The sequence below is a fragment of the Mesoplodon densirostris genome, chromosome 6 (assembly GCF_025265405.1).
Source record: "Mesoplodon densirostris isolate mMesDen1 chromosome 6, mMesDen1 primary haplotype, whole genome shotgun sequence".
Taxonomy (NCBI): domain Eukaryota; kingdom Metazoa; phylum Chordata; class Mammalia; order Artiodactyla; family Ziphiidae; genus Mesoplodon; species Mesoplodon densirostris.
Window position 1 is genome coordinate 57,581,990 of NC_082666.1, and position 24,489 is coordinate 57,606,478.

Here is a 24,489-nt window from a genome sequence, read left to right on the forward strand (position 1 = left end):
TTATTCTTAAATGTTTTAACTCTCCCCAGGTGACGGAGTTGGATATTCAGTGTTGGAAATGGTCAGTGCTGGTGCTGGGTGGTGTGTGTTCATTTTTGTCACTGTGGAGGTGACCAGCTCTGGACTAGTTTGCTGTATGCTGGTTACTTTCCACCCTTAGCATTTTTGTGTACTAATGCTTTGTACTCCATATGTACACACATCTTATCATCTTGCTTTGGACTGTTGCTCTAAAGCTATGGGTATAATGACTACTACAGCTGCCATGAACGCTGAGGAGTTGATTCCCATGATTTAGTCTAGTCGGGCTGGAAGTCTACATCTTTTGACCTCTTTTGTTTCATATGATGCCTTCTTATCACGTAGGCACTGCCATCCCCGAATATCCCTTGTAAAGATGCATTGAAGAAGTCAGAGAAAGACAAAGCCACCTCTGTCTGTAAACTGTAAATATGTATTTTGGCGCTTGTACTCCAGTATTCTGAAAATAGAGTTATGATGGAAATGCTGACAGATCCTTAACAGTGGCCAGAGCTACCATGCAGTGCAAAAATAAATTAAGTAAATTGTATTCTTGAGATTAACAGTGCAAGGCCAGTACGTTTTATAAATCTGTCAGTATCTTTTTTTTTTAATGGAGTGTGTATGTGTAGTTATGTTGAAAGATACACTGTGTATGTGTGTGTAGATGCTATTATGTGAACTACAAGGCATTCGTCAGATGTATTTCCCATCTCTAAAACCCATGTTGAAATGTAAGTACAGATGGACAGAAGTAGGTGTTTCACTTAAATTCATATCGAATCTGTTGTGGCTCCGTTTTCTGAACAATTCAGTAAGACTGTACGTTGTAAAGAGTCATTCGACCAAAGTTTGGTTTCCCTTTGCATACAGGAAAAATGAGCCCCCAGCCTTTCTCAAGAAGTGATGCTGGTCTTAAGGAAGAAAGAATGGCGAGATCAGAACCAGCTGAGGGCACAGTTCGTGCCCCATTCATCTTTGAGTCCCTAGGGTCTAGCACCACTTTCTGTGTCCTAAAACCAGTACATTCTTTAAGCTCTGCAGAGACTGGACAAGAAATGGTAGGGTACATTCTTGGAATAAACCAGGTTACTTGTGCATGGTGTTTTTTTCTTTTTCCCCCTATTTCTCCCAGAGGTTTTGTTCATAAACTAAACAAAGGCCTTGCATTTACTCTAGTGACAAGAAATGCTACCTTGATTGGACAGGAAGGAGAAAAACTACTTCAACAAAGAGAATAGAATACTTTCAGTTTGGCAAGGAACCAAGGAATTGGATGTAATGCTCTATGTAAGGCTCTTTAAGAGTAAAGAGATATTAGATTTGAGAAACTCACCTTATCTTCAGGCAACAAGCCATGAGGGGATGATAGTGGACTGCCTTATATCTTATCAACTAGCAACTGATTTTAGGTGTGGAAGCATCAGTCCCAGATGGGCTCGGCTGACAGTTAAGCTTTTGAATGACCAGGCTTGGACTAATTGGACTAATTTCTTCCCTTGTTTCAGCATAGATATTCATTTGTTTATTTTAAAATAATGGCCTGGAATTTTCTGCAGCATGGAGAAAGTCAGGGTGGGCATCCTGGGGCTGCTGAAGACAACTCAGGATGTCGTCTCCAAGTGCTCTCACACGGGAAGAGCCCAGTTCCTCCCTCCACTGCATTTGTTTCACCGTCTCTTAGAATTATGGTCCCACTTGGATACGCAAGGGGTCCTGGAGAGAGATGGCAGCTCAACTGAGGCCTGACGCCAAGACCTCTCTGCTTGGGAATTTGGGGATATAGTGTCCAAAACGAATGGGCTGACTAGTGGAGTAGCTACGGGTATTTTATGGGTCTCCTTGCCTGGAATACCACCCAAATAGAGAAGCCTGAGCACATTTCAAGGCTTCTGCTTCCTCTGCCTGCTAATAGTATCCACACCTTCCTGTTTATGTGGCCCCTTCCCTTTAGGGCCATTTCCAGTCTTTTCCAGAGGTTGTTAACTTGCCCTGGGCTGTCGGCTTGGCCTCTTGGTCTTAATTTCCCCTTAATTAGAGAAGGGTGACCAATGTGGTTCCCACGCGGTAGGGAGAGACGTACGTGGCACAAACGGAAAAACACTCCAGTAATTATTACTGGGCCCTATAGCTGTCAAATAACAACCAAAATAATCTACCACCTGAATGGGAAGGCTCCTTGAGTCCACGTTGATGATAATGCAGGGCGCTGGGCCGTCTGCACGGAATAGGTGGCCACAGGGACTGGGGAGATAGTGGTGAGTAAAGGCAAAGCAATTTGCTCCTTTTCCCTCGTAATCATGTCTTCCAGCACATGCAGGCCTCCACTGCAGGGCTCTGAAGTTTCAAAAGGGTAGAAAAGGATAAATCCAGGCCATTAAAAGAAAATAATCAAAGCTATTGAAAAGATAAAACAAATGAGTCGCACTAAAAGGGCCGTCTGTGCAAGTAATAAGGTTGAAATACTGATACTGATTTCCTAGCCGAACAGCATTCCTCACACATGTGGTTTGTGTATCCGCGTCTGGGTGGGTGGTCTGGTGAGAAGTGCTAAATGCAGCAAGATGGCTTAGTTTTTGAGCAGTGGAGGGAAGCTTTGGGACAGGCTCAGCCCTTGTCATCTATAGCCCCTGCAACATAAAGAGGCTTTCCTTTTGCTTTGTTCCAGGAGGGAAAGTTTTAACTTGGCTTATTCATTTCAATATGAGTCTCTGTTCTGCACAGAATCAAAGGGTAGGAGGTTTTTGTGTGTGTGTGTGTGCATGTTTTTTTTTTTTAAGCACCTCCTTTTTCCTCGTCCCACCCCTAGGGGGTGGGAAGTATGGCATAGAATGTGATAACTCTCCGTTTGTTCTAATTTATTCCCTGGGTGCTAGGCAACTATACACATGTCTTTGGAAAGAAAGTGATGCTATTTTAAATAGCACCTCAGTCTAGATAGGACAGGAAAGAGTATTAAAGGCACATATTATGAATCCAGTCCACAAACAAAAGCCAAAGGCAGATGGACTCCCCCAGAGGCACATATATATTAATGACAAATGAAGTACACTCAGTTCAAAGGGGAGACTTGTTAAGGGAAACTTCTACTCAGAAAACAAGGTGCCCATCGATTCATGGCTTTTGACAGACATGGATCATTGCCAACTCATGTCTGAAGACAGATTGCTTCATGAATATTCCTCAGAATTGGTGACTGTTGTGGTCTTTATTTTGAATATCCATCACTTGGGGGGATAGATCATTGTTTTCCACATTATAATATTTATTTGTTTACAGGTTTATTGCCTTTCTCCCCCACTAGAATGTAAGCCTGATGAGGACAAGGGCTTTGTCTTGTTATACTGCTGACTCCAGGACCTAGAACAATTCCAGGACAAACTAGGCACCCATATTTGTTGAGTGAAAATGTGGGAGTATTCTGTAAAACATTGACCTCTTTTGACATTTTATGAAAAAAGGTTTTGTGTTTAAGTAAGTTTGGAAAAACTGCCCAGGATTTGACCCTCTTGGAAATACATGACGCGCTACTCTGTTAAATTTCTGGGAAGCCATATATGCGCCAACAACCACCAAACTTGTTTATTGAATACAGTATTTCTCAAATTGTATGTAACACAACAGTAGTTAACACAAGACAATAATAGATGTTTTGCTTTGAAGTTCCTTCATCAACATAATTTTTATACGATATTTCATTCTTCAAGGTTTACAACATAAGTTGGCATGCTACAGGTTCACAGAAGGACAGCACAGCTGTTAATATCCCCAGAAATGGTTTTCTGGGTTAGGAGACCATGGTTCAAACTGGAACATTTTTGAGAAGGAAATTGGACACTATTAGTAATTATCCCAGGACAACGTGAGTAACTGGGGCTATCTTTGACAAACCAGGGTATGTGGTAGGTCATCCTATTTCCAAGGAACGCATTTTGGGACATGCAGAACTGAAGATTTACCCTCAGATTTCTGTTTCTATCACTTAGGCAAGTACATGATAAAGGGTGGTTGGGCTCTTTATGGTAACAGAAGAGCATCCCCATGGTGGTAGGGGCAGGCCCTTAGGATCCAGCGTGTAAAGGGCATTTCCAATGTTGCTGAAGAGCCATGGTGGTTGAAGCCATCCCTCACTCCCCCACCGCTTCCCCCGTGTTAGCCTATCATTTGAATAGATGAATAGGCCAGTAGACGATCAGTCCTTTCTACAATATATGCAACATACAACATATTGGGTCCCTGGCCCTGTTCTCAGAGCCTGTTGCATGTTGAGGTTGTGGTGTTTTTCCAAACAGGATATCTGACGCCTTTGCTCAAGATACTACCTCTTCGTTGCCACCTGCTGAGTCACTCTGCCTGCTGCTGCTGCTTCCTGGGAATCGACAACCTCTCCCCACTCATTGCTGGAGCTGCTCAGTTGGTAGGTTCTCTCACTGTTGGACCATGTTCTAGAATTTTGGTGCTCTCTACTCTGCCTCTAGGTCCTCCTACCTGATATCCTTTGATGTTTTAGTGGTTCCAAGTTGCACGGGTATAATTGCTAGTATAGATAGAACAAATACTCCAAAAGTGTTGAATGAATGGCTGTAAATAAACCTCTTGGCTTGCCAGGGGGTTGCTACATTGTCATTCTCTGCTGCCTCTTTCTCCAAACTTCTCTTATTCTGCTACTGTTTTAAAGGTAGTGTATTATGATGACAAAAATCACAGACATTGGAGTCAGAAAGGCTTGGTTTTGAATCCCAGAGCTGCCACTCCTAGCCCCAAAGCCCTAACCTTTCCTGCCCCCTTGGTTTTCTCATCTGTGAGATGGGAATAACAATTCATCCTCAAGTATCTTTATCCTAGTTGTCCACGTGTTGTGATGTGCCCACTACTCAAACAGCCATGGCCATTGACCATCCTCACATACAGGTTCTTGCAGGATAATTATCAGCTACATAACTGGCTGCTGCCTTTGTAGCTCTTTTCAGCCTATGGAAAGGAAAAGGAGGCAGAGGTAATACGTCACAATTTTCAGGTTTCTTTCTGGCCTCAGAGCTAGGTCACATAAAACTGGATTGAACACATTTCCCCTTGATGAGCTTGGTTGCTATAGAGATAATGCTGTGAAGCTGAGGTCAGAGGTTCAACCCCTTTAGGAGCCCATTTGCTTTGCCCCCTTGTATGGCTACAAACTTCCCCGTCTTATGCAGCCATGCCATGAATGAGTCTCGGGTCTTAGAAGGACAGGGAGACATCATGCCCTTTCAAACATGACTTTATAACATCTTCTGAAGGGGGGTTATTGTACAGTTTTATCATCGTTGCCATCTTTAGGCAACTGTGGCTCACCATTTTGGTGAAGGGTGTTTGGGTGGGAGACCATCCTCTCAATAATATTGGCCATTTCACCTGGAGTAAGCCCAGGTTGTGACCTTGCTTAGACAGACATTCTGCTCAGTTACCATATACACCTTAGAATGATATCACTCCTTTTGTTTTTAAAAGCAGACATGTATACCAGGTAGAAATGGCCACTGTTATCTCATAGTCCTGTGATTTGATTTATAGTGAGCATCTCCGTAACTCTTATTTCAGCATTGTACTCTTAAAAGCCATACCACAGTTTTGATGGGATGTGGTCAGCCACATCACTTTGTAGAGGACCCCAATATAGCCCTTTGCTATGTTGAAATGCAAAGAAACGCCACCTTAGTCACTATTTTCCCCTGTATTCTTTTTTCCCTTAAACATTATGTGATGTGTTAATTTGCCATTGCTGCTATAACATATTACCACAAATGTAGTGGCTTAAAACAACACAAACTTATTATCTTACAGTTCTGAAGGTCAGAGGTCTGAAATGTGTTTCACTAGGCTAAAATCAGAGTGTCCGCAGGGCTGCATTCCTTCCAGAGGCTCCAGGGGAGAATCAATGTCCTTGCCTTTTCCAGCTTCTAGAGGCTGCCTACATTCCTTGGCCCAGGGTCCCTTTTTCCATCTTCAGTGTCAACAGTATAGCTTTTTAAAATATTTCCCTGACCTCGACCTTCTGCCTCCGTCTTCCATCTTTTATGAGCTCTTGTAATTACCTTTGGACCACCCAGAGAACCCAGGATAAATTCTCCATCGCAAGTTTCTTTACTAATCGTAATCATACCTGCCTCCTTTACCATTTAAAGTCATATATTCACAGGTTTTAGGAATTAGGATCTTTGGGGGGCTATTACTGCGCCCACCACAGTGGGGAGATGCCAGTGTTGAAATCCCCATCCTTCTGGAAGTTTAAGCAGGTAAACTTCTACTTAGATATCTAAGTAGAGTTTGTCCACCCCACATTAAAAATTAAAGCAATTTTGCTGCTAGTTCCAGTTGTTCATGATATCATACTTTGTGATGATGACTGCAGTAGTGATTTTTTTCAGAAATGGGAGAAAAATCTACAGTGAACCATATTGAAAGGTTATGTAAGGTTTTAGCTGTGGTGATGGAAATTCAGTCATTCAACAGATATCAGGTATTCAACTGAGTACCTACCATGTGCCCACCGCTCTCCTGAGGAGCTTGTGAAAATGTAGCTGCGGTGGCCACAGAATTTCCTTTCCACTTTGCTGGGATAGAGACTCTTTACTCTGGAGCAATAATGTCATGCGGTCAGGAATTGTTGGAAGCAATATGGAAATCCCTAATTGGCAGACAGACTGAACAGCCTTTCTGGGCTCCCAGCCTTCTTATTCCCATTGCTGATGGCAAACTTCTTAATCTGCTCTGAGTTTTCACAAGCCCTGAATAAGTAGTTCAACTTAAAGCAATGCACAGAGAGCAGTCTGGGGCACTGACAGGACAAAGGAACCAGCCTTGCAGCGTCTGCCACCAAGTCGGTGTGTATTTGCTCCTTGTTGCTCTGGTTTGTCGAATAAAGATGAAAACCCGATGACGTCAGCATCATCCTACACCATCTACCTCTGTGGTTCCCACAGGCTGAGCTGTGGTCTGGTTTTACCAGCATCACCCAGGGAGCTTTTACAAGCTATTCCCTTTCCATAGGCCCTGATTCCATTTTTTTTGCACAAAGCCTTGGGTATCGGTAATTTCAAGTGGTCCCTAGATTATTCTAACGTGCAGCCAGGGTAGGAGTGTAAAAATTGAAGTCCTGGTTCCCTCTGCTAGAAATTTTGATTCAGGCAGCCTAGAACAGGGGCCACAAATCCTGATCGTTAAAGCTCCTAACGTGCAGCCAGGTTTGGAGACTGTGATCCTAGCAACAATCTTCTGGCACCTTCAGCTATCAGGATTCTGTTTCCCAGGGGTCCCTGATGCTAGTCAGGGACTTATTAGGGATACAGATTTCTGGAGTCCATCTTTGTCCTGGCCTTCCTGATCCAGACTCTGGGGGTTAGAGTTAGGTTTAACAAGTTCTCTAGGCGATTCTTACCAGGGAATTGTAGGAAACACTGTAGAGCTAATTAGAATCCTGAGACAAAGGACTTAAAGTTGTGCCTTTACTTCCAGTGACTTATAATTTAGCCCACAAATCCACTCTCAGTCCCTGCATTTGGCTGATCTGCCCATGTGGCCAATATTCCTGGGCTGGGGTTGGTGGCGTACCAAGGATGGGGCATTGCACAAGTAGCACGGGCTACTGTGCTCGAGTGATTCTCCTCAGAGTTTCTGTGTGTTGATGGCTGCCTGGAAAGTGATGTGTAGTTCCCTGTTAGGTCATCTGTTAGGTTCACAGTAAGAAAGAGGGAGGGATATTCTAAAGCAGTGGTCCCCAACGTGTTTGGCACCAGGGACCGGTTTTGTGGAAGGCAATTCTTCCACAGACCAGGGGTGGGGTGATGCTTTCAGGATGATTCAAGCACGTTATATTTATTATGCACTTTATTTCTATTAGTATTACATCAGCTCCACCTCAGATCATCAGGCATTAGATCCCAGAGGTTGGGGACCCCTGTTCTAAAGCACAGTGCATAGGAAAGAGGCAAATCAGATGCAAATCCATCTGGATAAGAATAAACCAGAAGTACTTAAGAATGCACCAATCGAATTTTCTCTGATGGAGACAACATGTTGGCACTGAAACCTTGAGTCTTTCCTGATTCCACTAACCCGCACCAAGTATAAATTTTTAGTTTCTTTGACATGATCCAATTTGTTAGCAATTCTAGCATAAGAAGATCACTGTTTATTCTTACTGTTATAGTTTTGCCTTTCAGTAAATGAGCTATTTCCTCATGTCTTTACTCAGTAACCAAGGTCGAAAAATTATTTCCCTGAGATTATGTAGCCTTCTCCTATGTAGCTTTGTTAGCCTCAAGATGATCTCCAGTTTGGATGTTCAGGCCCAAGAATTTTTATACAGAGTCATCCAAGTCCTCCTCACAGGTGGTTTTCCAGCACATGTACATACACAGTCGAGTCCCCAACCCACCGATGGTGTCCTCACACCTCACCAACTTATACAAACTCAAAGCCATTTGCCCTGCAGAGTCTCCACAGACTTGACTATAGCACTGATTTATGACCCAAGGGAACAGAGGTTTCAGCTTAGGTTTTGGATGTTTTCTGTGGACCAGTGACGATGGTGATTCCCAGTAAGCTGACTGAGCAGGAATAGTATTTATTTTTTCAAGTCATCCTGCTTTCATAGGATTCAAAGCCTTTTCTGCAAGGGTCATTATTGGTCATGATTGATCTTGCATTGAAATCCTTCAGGACAATAAGCTTATTTGTATGGAAGCAAATTTTTGACAAACTAAGTCATCAATTTTTCTCTTTCTTCAAAATGGAAAGCTAAGATGCCACTGATTTAAAGGTATTTAAAAGGGTCATCAGATACCTTTACCTGATGGCTACACCTCATAGGAAATATATTTGCTCTAAGAAAGTGTAATTGCTACCTTCTTTCCTGAACATCCCCTTATGAGGAAGGTGTTGGTTTCATTCCTTGAGTGGCTCCTGTGTTGATTCCTAACTCTGGGTCAGCCTGTCCATTTCAGTTGGTAGCAAATGGGAAGGAAGGCGGATTTCTTGAAGGGCATTAAAATTAGATATTGATTTTTTATCCCCTCTCCTTTCTCTTTGTTGATTTGGTTATTGGTGAATAGAACTGATACATAGGATGGAAACTTGAATAATTGTGGTAAGTCTTGCAAAAGCCATTCTCTTCTCTTAATGGAGTTCTCAACGGGCACCAAAGCTCAAAGGGTAGGCAAATTAATAATTCTTGGAAAAGCTTGCTTGTCTCAGGGCAAACTTAGAGTGACATGTCTTCCTCCATTGTGACAAATATACCATCAGCTTTGGAGGCTTTGCTTTTTTATCCTCCTATGTGGCTTTGATTTTGTGTGCTCCTGACTCTCCTGAATGCAGGTCTTCTTATAAGCTGCCTATTATTTCAAGAGTGTGATAGAAATTATAATTAAACCAATAAATAACTGTTCATCTTCCTAGGAGGTCCACCCCATGGTTATTCTTTCATCAGCTGCTGACTGAAGTGATTTTCCAGGCTGTGAGCTAGCTCTGAGGATACCAAGTTGAAGAAGCAGCTCAGTTACAGGTCTTAGAGCTAGAGGGGGTGCTAGGCAAGAAAATCAAAGTTTGCAGGCAGGGCAATGTATGGCATGAGGGAGTCACTGCAGGGCCAGGTATAGGGGTTTTCGTGGAGTTCCACAGAGCACCCAGGAGGCATGTAAAAGCCTGTACAGGAAGGCATTCTAGGAAGAGGGAACAGTATGGACAAAGGGGAAAGTACTGGCGACAACTACATCTAGTTTGATTTGACTCAAAGATAGGCTACAGGTAGGGGGAAAGCAGGAGATAAAACTGGAAAAGTAGGTAGAGGTCAGATGATGGCAGTCCTTGTTGCCAGACTAACAAACTTGGGCTTCATTCACTGGAGACATGGGCAGCTGTGGTGGGTGGGAGAAGCATGGACAGCTTTGCTTTGTTAGGTGGGGTCCCATACTCCTCCCCTCCACAGAGTGTACACTGTAAGTGTCCTGCGACCCCAAACTTCTGTGCTCTCATGGCACTTTCAGCATGAACCTTTGCTACATGCATCTCACAACATTTTCATTACCCTTGTATTAGTTATCTGTTGCTGTGTAACAAATTACCCCAACATTTAGCAGCTTAGAACATCACATATTTTTTATCTCACAGTTTCTGTGGAATCTAGGCCTAACCTAGCTGGGTCCTCTGGCTCAGGGCCTCTCACAGAGCTGCAGACAAGCTGCTGGCTAGGCCACAGTCATCTCAAGGCTCAAGTTTGGTATGATGTGCTTCCAAGTTCATTTAGTGGTTGTTGGCAGGATTCAACTCCTCACAGGCTGTTGGACTAAGGGCCTCAGTTCCTTGCTGGCTGTTGGCTGGAGGACACCCTCACTTTCTTGCCGTGTGAGCTGCTCCAGCTGACAGCTTGCTTTATTAAAGCCAGCAAGCAGAGAGTCTGCTGGCAAGATGGAAGTCATAGTTTTTATAACCTAATCATGGAAGTGACATCCATCACCTTTTTCTATATTCTATTCGTTAGAAGCAAGTCACTAGGTCCAACTGACACTTAAGGAGAGGTTACTTCTGTTTCCATGTCAGTAAAAGGACTCTGGACCTGCCAGCTGGGTAATCCCTCATTTGGGGGGGATGAGCCTCCCTCTCAGCTGGAGCTCGGTAGTGGATAAGGAGCAATGTTGTTTCTTGACCTGAAAGTGCTGTGTACTTGGAGGCACTTCCTGACATCCCAGACCCTTGGAGAGACTCAAGGAAGCAGGGAAGGAATTTTTGCTCCTTAACTAGGCTCCATCCTCCTCCCCTGAAGGGAGATGTGGCAGAGCTCTGAAGCCTGCATGAAGAGAGCAGAGGAAGAAAAAAAAAAAAAAAAATATATATATATATATATATATATATTAGAAGGTGTCAGCTTGGATTTCCATCGACAGCCTGTTTATGCTTCACCAACTCAACTTTCTGGTTTGTAAATCACGGCCATTTGTCTTTCCTTCTGGGATGTTTTTAGTGGTTGGAAAGCAGTCCACCTCCCAGCTTGGCTTTTGGAGCTCCCATCCCATCCCTGTGTATCCCTGTGCAGGACTGATGTGACACATTCTGCTCCGGGTTTCTCTCTTGTCACTGAGGAGATTCCATTCTACTAGTTATATATTTTGTTTTTCAAACTTTCCATTGGGATTATGACTTTCCTCAAATGTGATTAACTCCTCGGCCCCTAATCAGATTTCTCAGATGGTTACCACCCTTTTCATAGAGGTGGATGGAATTGGCTGGCCCAGACAAGATGACCAGTATCCAATCTGTTCCTAGGAAAAACTGAAATTTCTTTTCCAGTGACATTCATTTGTTTACTAAACTTCTACTGAATGCCTGCGATGGGTCAATCTCAGTGAGATAATCAGGGAGAAGAAAGCATAGTATCAGCCCTATAGGAGCTTATAGACTCTAGCATATTGTGAAGTTGCCTCATTTTATATAAGCTTTCCCTGTCTACAGAAGTGTCATCTGGGAAATAGCTTCAAAATATTTACAAGGAACAACAACAAATTGTTCCTCAAATTGCTGAAAAATTTGTGTGATCTCCACTTTAATGCTCTACAGTATATATTTAAGGAAGGATTGAATTTGGTTCCTGTCAAGAGTGAGGTGAGGAGAACCCATGAGTTAAGTGAGTTTGGAGGAAATGTGAGGCTGTGTGGCAGGTTCTAGACCTGGCTTCCCACTGATTTATTGGTCATCATCTTCCATATCTGCTTCCTCTTTTGGTCAAAATCACCCCCAGTTGAATGAGCCTGGCAAAAACATTTCTCACAAAGGCACTTTGTGCTTGGGGAGGGAGATTGATAAGCCCTTAGTACTATTTGTGCAGCTCTATCATATATCAGCTTTATGACCTTAGACAGGTTAACCCGTCACCCTACACCTCTTTCTCAACTGTAAAATGGAGGTAAGAAGAATACCTTCCTTCATTTATTTATTCAGGAATGTTTCATTAAGAACACTGTTCTAGACTGTGGGGTTCAGAAGGGAACAAAACAAAATCCTCCCCTCCTGCAGCTTCATTCTAGTTGGATGAGACAGTAAACAAATGTGTAACAGGTTGGGGTAGGGTTGGAATGGAGAAAAGGTCAGCAGGGTGTGGAAGATAGGGTGGAGGTGAGGCTCTGTGTATACTGGGAGGACAAGGGAAGCTTCCCACAAGGGAAGCTGCTCTGCCTAATTTCGTGTCAGTAACTGACATTTCTGTAGGGACAAGGGAGAGTAAAAAGGACGAGTGATGTGACTCCCAGGAAAGGGAGGGAGAATCCCACATGGGAGGAGCAGCAGGAAGAGCAACACAGCTGGAGGGGAGAAGCTGAAAGGCAGCTATGTAGGAAACACGACTGGTCGGAGAGATCACAGGGGTCTCCCCATGGCTTGTAGCAAGGACTTGGCTTTTCTTCTGAGTGAGACAGGAGGCCTTTGGAGGGTTCTGTGCAGAGAAGCATCATCATCCAACTGCTATTTTAAGGATGACTCTGAAGTTTGGGGGTGGATTAAAAGAGATAATGTAAGGGCTTCCCTGGTGGCGCAGTGGTTGAGAGTCTGCCTGCCGATGCAGGGGACACGGGTTCATGCCCCGGACCGGGAAGATCCCACATGCCCGCAGAGCGGCTGGGCCCGTGAGCCATGGCCGCTGAGCCTGCGCGTCCGGAGCCTGTGCTCCGCAACGGGAGAGGCCACAACAGTGAGAGGCCCGCGTACCGCAAAAAAAAAAAAAAAAAAAAGAGATAATGCAAGAAAATCAACACAATGCCTAGAACATAGTAAAAACAGAATAAATGCTAGTTTCGGGGAAGAGGGGTCCTGATCACAAAGATTAAGCCATTGGAAGCATATTTGCAGAGTTCTGTGTCTTCCAGACGTATAGCCATGGATCCTAAAAAACTAAGTTCACTCCATATCAGTAGGGTTTACCCTCTTATGGGGGTAGGAGGGAACATAAATGGTAAAGGAGGCTTGGCTGTTCAGAGTTTAATGGCTCATAATGATAGCTATGTTTAAGGATGCCTTTGGAGCACGCTCAGAGAAGGTGGAGGTTGACCTGTGTGCATTTTTGCTAGTGGCTTTGTATGGACTGGATTTATTAACTGCCACCCCATCTGCTAAGCCCCACAGATGCTCGGCAAAGCTAAGGCTGGTTCCGATGGCATAGAAGCGGGAGAAAGCCAAGCTGAGCCTGATGCAGGGAGAGGCAGAAAGGGCAGTGCTGAAGGTTGGGAGCTGCTCTGCCTAATTTCGTGTCAGTAACTGAGCCAGAATGTAAAAATGAGCTTGTACTGAGAAGTGGCAAATTAGAGCTTGCTCAAGAGGCTTGCTGAGAATAAGTGCTTCTTAATGGATCAGGCTGTAACTGGAAATGCAAAATGAATACACAGAAAGAACGGAGCCCAGAGAAAGGCAAGCTGCCTGCTCACCTCTGGTCCGAGTGGCATCCCCGGGGAGCTGGGGGAGAGAGGGTTCCGGTTTGCCAGGTGAGTGAATTTTATAAGCAGGGACTGAAGTTGAGTCTTGAAAGCTCAGTCCTGCCGTAAGTGAATATTTTCAGGTGCTCGTTAAAGTGGATCTTGAAGACTGTGGTATTGATGGAGGAGTTTCTCTGAAATCTAGGAAGGCAGAGGCAACGGGACTCTTTTTCTCTGTGCGGAAAGTAAAAAGGATCCACGAGGCATCAGAGAGCCGAGTTCTTTCCAGGCCATTTTGCCTTTTATAACGGCATTGACATCAGAGGTGTTTGGATTGACTTGAGTGTTTCAGCACAAGTGTGGTGCCTTAAGGTCAAATGAAGCAAGTCCGGGCGGGCTCTGCCTGTTGCCCTCTGTTCACTCCTGCCTTCCTGTCCTCATTTCTGTACTCCTCTGGTTTCTCTCACGTCTCTCCTTGCTGCTCCCTTTTCCCTCTCACTCACTGTTCTCTTTCATGTGCTTTCTTCCCCTGCCATTCTTTTATGCTAGATTTCTCTTCTTTAATCACCTCTCTTAAGCGTTGGAAGCAGTGAGGGATGCGTGTATTCCCAGCCATCATTCTGCACGTTGGTCGTTGCCATAGTGTTACTTCAGCCCGAGGGCAGAGAAGTGCAGGAGGTGTTTGTGTTTCTGTCCTGGGGAAGGAGGGCAGCCTCCTGAAGGGGTCTGAGTGTGGAGCAAGAGGTTGATAGTAAGGTAGGAAGCAGGAATTTGCCTTCAAAGCTTTGGGAAGGTTCAGAGCAGGCTATTTATAATCCATCTGGATTAAAAAGAAAATGGGCAGGTTCTGGGATATTGCTATAGATCACCTAGGCCAGATGAAAAGATAGAGCAGCTCAGGAAATGTGTTTACAGATAAGAGGCCTATTTAAAAAGCCGGGCCATGATCATGGGGACTTTGACTGATTGCACCTACTAAATAATGTATAAATGAATGTTATTCAACAACTGCTGATATTGACTGGCAAAATAACAGTGGACAAGTGGAGGCAAAAGCAGAAGGCTTAGCAATAAATCTTGGCAGTCCAGCCTCTGCTAGGGCACTGGCGGCCCTGACCTTTCTCTCTTGTCCTCCAACTAGACTACTTTCAGCCAGCTTTGTGGGGAATTGATTCTTCATTCATTGGGTCATTCTTCATAGCCACACCTTTGAGTACTTCCTGTGTCCAACTGGATACATTTAGAAGAAAAGATGCAGCTTCAGCTCTGAAGGACCTCGTGGGAGGGAGACAGGAAACAAACTCAGCCATGATCATGAAATCTGCAGAGATGCAGAAAATATGTAGTGAAAATCCAGGAGGCCCAGTTCAGTCTGGGAAGTATCTCAGAACTAGGACCTGGTGTTTTGACTCTGGGTTGAAAGAGTCTTGAGATATTCCTGCATGGTGGAGAACACACATTTTCTGCCTTTTGTAATCGGGATTAAATATAAGTATCAAGAGGTGGCATATATTCGAAGTTCACTGAGAAACCAGAAGGGAGCCTGAAGTGAATCCAGTCCTCACCATTTCTTCCCCTGACCCACAACATAAACATTTTTTAAAAACTCCCTGAGATAAAAAGATTCAAGCAGGTCAGACAATTGACAGTTTGTTTCTTCTTTGTTAGATGGAGAGGGTGAGAATGTAGCAAAATTTGGGAGTGGATCTTTCTGCAGTTGCAAAAGGCATTGTTGATGAGGAAGAATTTTGGATTAAAGTTGGATTGGACAATTCATGTTGCTTTGATGTCAGTACTTTTAAGGCCATTAAATACAAAGAGAGTAGGAAGATGGCAATGAGAACTCTATCCCACAAACACGCCCTCCCGTTTGGGGTCAGTAAACTCTAAGCTACCAACCTTCAATGTTGTGGGAAATTCTTAGAAACCTCCCAGAATAATTTCACCAAGAACAGTTGGTATATTTTAGTTTCATTAAAAATGTCGGGCTTCCCTTGGGCAAAGAAGGTCCTGCTAATCTTCAGATTTCCACTTAGAGAGCTGAAGATGGCTAATTGCTAAACGGTGTCAAGGAGGAAATGTAGGGGCTGCATTTAATCAGGCAGGGAGGTTAGTTATAAGCGCTCACTCCCTAAAAACGATGAGCAGTGGGCTTCCCTGGTGGCGCAGTGGTTGAGAGTCCGCCTGCCGATGCAGGGGACACGGGTTCGTGCCCCGGTCCGGGAAGATCCCACATTCCGTGGAGCGGCTGGGCCCGTGAGCCATGGCCGCTGGGCCTGCGTGTCCGGAGCCTGTGCTCCGCAACGGGAGAGGCCACAAGAGTGAGACGCCTGCGTACCGCAAAAAACAAACAAACAAACAAAAACCAATAAAACGATGAGCAGTAATTGGCTGAAATATTAAGAAGCCTAGTAAAGGTTAAAAAAAACAACAACAAACCCCACCATCACCACTGCCCCAGCTCAGCACAATTAAATCAGAATCTTGAGTGGTGGAGCACCAGGCACCAGCCCTTCTTCAAGCTTCTCGAGTGATTTTAATATGCAACTAGGACTCAGCACGGCAGCTCTTGGGGGCTGCTGAACTTGGAGAGAGAATAGGGGACCCAGTAACAGAGATGCAACATGATTTATTGAGGGATAGTTTTAAGTGTTGCTCAGTGTAGAAAATATGGGATTGGTTACTCTAAAATTGTGAGAGCAGTGGATCATCCTTGGGCCAGGAGTGTGGTTGGGTTAAAGCAAACAGGCTGTCGTGGCGAGAGTCCCAAGGGAGTGTCAATGATCACAGGACAGGATAACTGGGACACTAGACCTCTCTTAGTTTCTGCTTTGAAAATCCAAAGTTGTTCTTCTCCCAGAAAAGCCTTTGAAGGGAGTGGTCAGGAGACTTGCATAGGAAGCCCGAGTGAGACGAATACCCAGTCCCACGCATGTGAGAACTTAATACAAGTCAACCTTCAACACATGGCGGAACAAGCTCTGGCGGAAGGTTGTGAGTAGCATAAGCACGCCCAGAGCTTCAAGCCCAGAGCTTTGGTTATGCGAAAGAGCTTTGGTTAAGCATTTTGATCCCCTTCCGATCAATCTGGGGCACTGACATCTGCTTTGGGATTCACACATCTAGCTCCTGGCAGCACTACCTCCTTACCCCACAGCCATCCTTCTCCAGCTGTCTTGCCACCATCCCTGGGCGTGACAAAAAGCAGCTTCTCAGAGCACTTATTTGCATTATTTATCTGGGAGACGGGGCGCATTATTGGCCCGTATATTTTGGTCAAGAAAGGCACCTGTTTTCATCTAAATCAGTGGTTCTCAGCCCTGGAGAGAACCCGTGCCTGGCCCCTATACCTAGAGATTTAGTTGGGCTTTAACAAAACCCTTTGTGGTTACCTCAGCTTAAGCTTTTGTCTCTGCCTTGAAATCACATAAGGAGTGTTTGCACATTTCAGGTGCGATCATTAGCTCATACAAAGGTCATGAGGGAGGGAGTCACCCAACTCCTGGAAGGCAAGGGCAGGGAGTTGCTCCCCACGGGGCTGTGGCTGGTGACTCGGTGGACCCCTCGTAGGAAGCCTCAGACACTCAGACCCACAGGGGACTGGGGTAGGGAGCCCGGGTTCAGACGTTCTGCTCTGTTTTCACAGGAAGGTATCCTGGATGCAAGATTGCTCTACTGGTGGTTTAGATTCTCTGTTAAGGCAAAGGAATCGGTCCAACCAAGGAGAGCCAATTGCTGGGAGAAGTGATTGTCAACATGGAGGAAGCTGCTGTTGCTCTTTGTGTTTCTAACTGTTGAAAGTGTCGCGTAGACAGTTAAAGCCTCCCACCATTTAATTCACTTCTATCCCATTTCATTTCACAAAGGGTTCAAGGTGGCTAAACTCCCAAGTATATAATTTTATACCTAAATGACCATATTCAAAGTATGACATCACACAGTATTTAAAAAAAAAAAAGTAGTCTCTTTTTTTTTTTTTTTCCTAATTGAGATGCAAGCCTGATTCTTTTCATCTGGGTTACAGCTTTCTGGTATTTTGGCAACTCTTCACATGGCTCAGACAGTTTGGTTTTCTTCCGTATAGAACATCTTGGCTGGTGAAAGTCGGAGCCGAAAATGCACCAGTTTCTGTTAAGACAATCCTGTTAACCTGTCGTTACCTGCCAATTACATCATTCCTTGTTTTAGAAATTCAGTTGAAAGAGACACGCTAAGAACTCCATTAGGAGTTGGGTTGTTTTACGTATGGGTATAGGGAACCTGCCTGCAGCAGGTAACACGAGTGCCCCATGCCCAGAAAATTCCAACTGGAGTTAGGAGTAAGTGGCACTTGGCAAAGGTGTCCTCTTGTCTTCCTTGCCTAGTCTTGATTTTAAAGTATATTGTGTGTATGTCTATTATTCTGGGAGACATTATGGTAAGCCTTTCAAAGATAGTTTCCACTGAGAGGTCTCTTCTCCAGCTGGATTTTCTCAGGGCTTGAGGCTAGCATTAGATGGTACATCTAGAGGTGGGGCTGCTGGGAGGAGACTTTACCTCTCCAGAGCTGAAAAGTCTTCAAGATGGGTCCACCTGCTGGCCTTTCAGACTCAAATCTCCTGAAGTTTAGTCACAATCCAGCCAGTGCTCTTTGCCTTTTGGTCTGAGCTAGTGTGAGATGAGAAATAGGAAGTGTAAAGCAAGTGCAAACTTTTCCCCACTGTGCAGGGAGATAGGAATTTTGTCAGATCAGAAGAATCCGCTCCTATTCCTTTTACTACGCAGTTGGGGTAAAAAAAATAATAAAAGGAATATTTTTATGACAAATTTCTCATCTTCCAATTGAGAGAAGGAGAGAGCAAGCAAGCTATTCTGTAGACTCTAAGCTGGATGAGGGCAGCTAGCAGGCAAGCCTGTGTGCACTTGAATCCAAACCCCTGGTAGTGCCAGGGGTGCTTTGTTTGTAGTCAGTAGTAGGGGCTCAAAAATATTTGTTGGATTAATAATTGATCTCAATATGAAATTTCCCCTTTGTGCACAGTTGTCAATGTCATAGGTGTCTTCAGATGTTACAGAGCCCTGCATGAATATCAGTTGCCCTAAAGCAAACAAACAAAAATGGCATTGCTTTGAAAGATCTGTTTAGCACCTTAGTTACCTCAAGTGCTCATTAGGGTGTTCTTTTTTCTTGAAGGTGTGCATCTGGCCGAGAGTGTGTAAGCAGGCTATGAGCCTAGCCAAATGCCTTCTCTCTTCTGTACTTGAAACCCTATTCTCCCAAGCCAAAAAGTGGTTGACTACAGGGAAAATGTGACTCATAGCAAGTGCTGTTATTAAATCACCTTGAAGTGTCTCTTGTAAAAGATAACTCCCTGCATTGTAGAAATGTCTCTGACAAGAGAGGATTAGGGTGAAATTGCAATTACCTTGACATAAAGGAATGAATTAACTTTCCAACTTGCATTTTTACAAGGCACAGATTCAAGCATCTTGGAATATAAACAGAGAATGCACTCACAATAGCTTGGGGCACTTGAAAATTCAAAAGATGGGCACGGAGCCTCGAGATGCGAGGCAGCTTCGGAGGTATTGCTCTCCAGGAAGGGATGCCTGCCTGGACAGAAACCCCTCTGAGCGGTCTTGCAGCATCTGCTCCTGCAGCAGCAGGGTTTAGAGGACAGTCAGCCCCAAGGCCTCCTGGAGCCGATGCACGTGGGGCATGGCTGCAGGAAATAGAGAAACGCTCTCACAAGATCGGCCTTCCAAGACTGCCCATTTGCTCCATTCAGCAAATATTGACGGAGCACTTACTCTGCGCTGGGCCGTGAGTTAAGGCAGACTGTCTTGGCTATCAGGGGACTTGGGGAAGTCAGACATGAAACAAATCGAGTGGCCGTGAACCTCAGTCCACGATTCACGTGTGAGAATACACACTTTTGTTTATTTTCTTGAAATCAAAGCTGACTCTAAGCTCTCATCCTGCCAGAGGAGCAGGAAATTCCAGCTCCTAGGTTTGTGCCAGAAACCCAGGGCTTTCGTGAGGATTCTGAAAACACAGATAGGGCCTCTGGACCCTGCTCCAGGGTAGCTTCTAGTGGCATCCTTATTTTGCCCAAGGCGCTAGATGGGTGAGGAGGCCCGAGATGGGAGGCTGCTCAGAGGTGTTCCTCTGCCTCCAGCCACCTGTGGGCATGTGAGTCTTTGCTGGAGCTGGGAAGGCCATGATCAGGCGCTGGCTTCCCTGGGCGCACCGCTCGGCCATCCCTCTGACACCTGTTCATCGTGTGGGCACTGCCACATGACAGGCTTCAGCTGAGACACAGACAGATTCTCCCCTGCATGGGGAGGGGGCGGTCTGCAGGCTAGAGCCTGGGCCACCCTTGTATGGCGGGGGGCGGGAGTGGGCATCACTTTCCAATTTCTGAGGTGTTTCACGCTCTCCCCTCATACCTTTTTGTCCTATTCTTAACAGCAGCCATATCAATGTATGATTTAAAAGCATTAAAAAGGCCGAATTCTTTAGAAAATGTTCTTGGAGGCGAACCATTCTACTACACTTGGCTACACTTCAGTCTGCTTTCCACTGAGCTCAGGATCTGCCAACACTCCTCCACCTTCTCATCCTCCAAGAGGATGGCTCCTTCCCCACTGCCTGTCCTGGGAGGCCCAGCGCCCTCCTGTGCCCCCCCCCCCCCACAGAGCTCAGTGTTTTACATGAAGAGCAGCATCTTCAGTCAGCTTCTACTTTCCCCCTGGAAAAATCCCCACAGCAAAGGGATACAAAGCCTGGAACCTGGTAGAAATGGAAACATAGAGGAACAACAGCCCCAAATGAACAGTTCAGTAGGGCCACCACACCAGGCCCCAAATTGGAAACTCCATGAGGATTATTAAAGAGGAATTATCGCAGCCCAGGCGGCATAGGGCAGGCTGGTCTGAGGGGTGGGAGAAGGCCTCTTTAAGAAGTCATGCTAGTGCTGAGACCTCAAGCATGAAAAAGGAGTCAGCTGGGGGAAACAGGTTTCAGGTGTTTAAAGGTCTGGTGCAGAGTGAGTGAGAGTGAGCGAGCAGGCCCGGCCAGAGACCCAAGGAAAAGTGCAAAGGGCAGGAGGAGAGAAAGCAGATAGACGTGGTGACCCAGTGGTGGGTGAGTATGCCCTTTTCCTGACTGACGGGCTTCTCCTCAAGTGGTTGGTTTGCAAAGGGGGGTGTCTACTTGGGGGCAGTACAGATTGAGAAGCAATCAATTCGGAACCTGCCGTAGTTGAGGGAAGTAACTACAGCCCCTGTAACGACCCCATGTGCAAACCCGGGAGAGAAAGCGTCTTGGAGCCGGTGACCTGGAGCGAGCTACTTAGGTTCTTGGAGTCTCAGCATCCCCACCAATGAAGTTAGGACGGTAAGCCCTACCTCACAGGCTGCTGTGAGGCTTAGGTGAGCCGGCTGGTGCACAGTAAGTGGGGCCAGTCCTGGGTCAGCTTGCCCTCAGCTCCACTCCTTTCCCTTCCCTGCTCTCTCTGAGTGGCCAGGGGCCATCCCTGCAGGCTCCGGTGTCAGCTGGATCCCCAACCAACGGAGGTCTCGGTAGGAGATTAGAGGATGCGGATGAGGAGGAAGCCCAGACATTTCTCCCCTCCCCCCTTCTCCCTGGCTCCCGCGTCCTCAGGACCGAACTGTAGTGGTTCTCGCTTGCACTTGCTGGGTGATCAGGGCACCCTGACTCCCCTAACACAGACCCTCACTTTGTCCCTTCACTTTAGAGGTGGTGATAGCTTTCTGCCTTTGCTAATTCGGGGGTTATTCACTGTCTCCTATTTAGCGTTTCAGCCTATTTTCACCTGCGTTACCACAGCCTTCTCTCTGTTCTAAACACTCAGAGTGGGTTTTGTGTTCCTGGCTGGATACTAACCAATGCAGTGACTGGCAGTAGTTCTCCTCCCCAGCAGCTGTTACGAATTCAGTTGTGTTCCCAAAAGATATGTTGAAGCCCTAACCCCTCGTACCTGCAAATGGGACCTTATCTGGAAACAGGATCTTTGCAGGTGTAATCAAGTTCAGGTAAGATCATGAAGGTGGGCCCTAATCCAAAGACTGGTTCCTTGTAAGAGGAAGGAAGTTTGGACACAGACACCCATAGGAGAATGCCACGTGAAGACAGAGACACACAGGGAGGTCACCATGTGATGGCAGAGGCGAAGCTTGAAGTCATGCTGCCGCTCGCTGCAAGCCATGGATGCTGAGAACTGACGGCCACCACTAGAAGCCAGGAAGAGGCAACGAAGAATTTTTCCTTACAGGTTTCAAAGGGCATAGCTCTGCTGACACCGATTTCAGACTTCTAGCCTCCATAATTGTCATACATACACTTCTATTGCTTTAAATCACCCAGTTTGTTACGGCAGCCCTAGGAAGCAAATACAACAGCCTCAGCAGACTCTTTGGGGAAGCCCCTGTGTCTAGCTCTCCTTCCCCTGCTCTCACAACCACATTTCTTAGCAGCCCCGACTATGCTGCCCAGGCCAACAGACACCCTTTCGCCTGCATGTGGCTCATCTTTGGGGACAGGTGTCAAAGCTGGTGATCTCCACTGGAGAACTGTTGTTTTTGTCTCCCCCCACGATCCTCTGTTACTATCAACGAGAGGTTGAGATTTACTCTATTTTCACTGCCTGTATTGGTTTGGATATTTTAGCTGAAAAAAACCCAAACAAACCAGAAATCAAGTTAACCTAGCCTAAGGGGGAAAAAAAGGCACAAATTCTAAGAACCCAGAGACACCTGAGAAAAAGCAAAGTCACTAATGTAATTGTGCCTCTGGAAGGAATTGGAACCAGAAACTGGAAGCCCTCTGTTGTGAAAAGTAAAAGGCCCTTTTTCTTAGGGAGGGCAGAATTTTTCTGCTCCTCTAATCCACAGCTCCCACGTGTACAGATCATACTTCTAGCGTCACAGGGAAACTGACTTGATTCTCCTTTGGTTCAAGTGCCTGTATTCCCAAGGAAGAAAATCTGATTGGCTCAGCTTGGGTCAGGTGTCCATGCCTTATCCAATCGCTGTGTTCAAGGGGTGGGCACACTCCCCTTTAGGTCAGGGGGAGTTGCAAGTGCTGAAGGGATGGCCAGGTGTTTACTGCAAGGTCCATTTGCCTAAGAAGAAAGGTGTTTTGGGTCGATGCTGGGGTTTGAAATGTGGCTCCAGGCCAAGCCCCGGCTCTCACCTCACAGTCGGGGCTCTCCGGACTCACAGCTGGCTCTTACCAGACTCCACCATCTGGATGTGCAACACAAAAAGAGTAACTGGAGAATTCGCTTTTCCCGAGGTAAACCTGCAAAATCAAACCTCCCACCTCACTAAATGATGTGCGATTACGTTATGTAATCTGTGGGTAATAATTGCTAACATTTATTGGACACCTAAAACGCGCCGGGCACTCTGCTAAGCGTTAAGAACATTCTGATGTTCCTAATTCCACAAGATCGATTTCATTATTCAGTTTCATCTCTATTCCAACGCACACTGTAATCTCAAATCGCAAGGTAAAACAACTACTGTCTTCATCTTTCTGCTACTTAATTGGTTTTTAAGAGGTAATGCGTGTACATGATTCAAGACTCAGAGCTCCAAGTGTGAAAAGTCCTATTTTATGTCCCTCATTGAACCTATTGCTACCTGAAATTAATCTGTAGATTTATTTGTTTAATTGCCTGTTATTTTGCCCCGTGCCATTACTAAAATACAAACTCCATATGAACAGCGTCATTGTCTGAGCTGTTCTTTGGAGTAGACGCAGTACTCGGGACAGTCCCGGTACATAATAAATATATGTTGAATACATGAAATAAAAGATAGATGTGTAGTGCCAAGTAACTCAGGTATATGATACGATTCCCCACATAAATGACAAAATGGAAGTTAATTCCTCTCCTGCTGTAGTAGATAGCATCCTGGAATGGAAACACAGTGTCTCTTTCCAGGGTCCACTGAAGCTTGGCCGTAAATGAGTTATTTTCTTGCCTGAATTCAAAACTCTTCAATATGTCCCTCTGCCTAAGAAGTAGTCAGTTTGGAAACATATTACAATTGAAAACTGGAGAAAAAAACCCCAAACTCTAGAAAACGGCAAATTTTTAACAAAACATTTTTTTTAGCCAGTGGAGGTAAAGTAAGTGAGTCTACTTCTTCATACAGCGATTATTAAAGCATTTTCTCCCCATCCCCACTAAATAAATGTCTAACAAATACTTAAAGAATATTCGTTTAAAGTGGCACCAAATAATTAGGCTGCTTGGGATCCCCCATATACTGGCCTGCCCTGAGTTATCTATCCATCTTTGTTTTTCCCATATCATCACCCAGAGCTCTTGATAAAGGCTGATGCTCAGTAAAGGTTTGTGAAATGAAAGAGACAGGTGAGAGTCTTGAATTTTTCCTTGGCCTCCAAAGAACTGAGATATTTGTGCTCTCAGCACAGAATTCTCTAAAGGGAGCCATCCAATGAAGAAGGCACACTCTGTTCCTTATGGCCCCTTCAAGAGTTTACAGCAGGAAGAATCAGATACACAGAGCCCTGCCTTGTGTTTATATTACCCCAGACCAACAGAACAACGTGGCCAGATTCCATTACAGCCTCTTTTCCAAAGCTTGAAATCTTCAAAACCTCTCTCTGGGTGTGTTGGAAATCTTCGTGTAGATGCATTTACCTTAATTAGATTCAGCCAGCCCCGGTAACTCTGGAATGTGTGATGTAATTAGCAAAGCAACTAGTTGAATGCATCTGTGCAGCTTCGAAGGCATTCTTCAAAGCAAATGGCCCCATTTGGGAGGAGGCAAGATGCTGCACACTGTACAGAGACTGTACAGCTATAAACATTGTCTGGGTTGATTGTAAAAGGAAAGCGTGTTCTAATTAAGACTGTGAAATGGCTCCCCTTTCTCCAGCAGAGATGTTCTCAGTGCATTTTCCCCCTGAAACGGAATCTTTCAGGTTTGGGCTTCACTCAAAGTGGAATTTAACTTTCTCTAAGTCTCAACATTTTGGAGGGAAGGGGGTGGGACT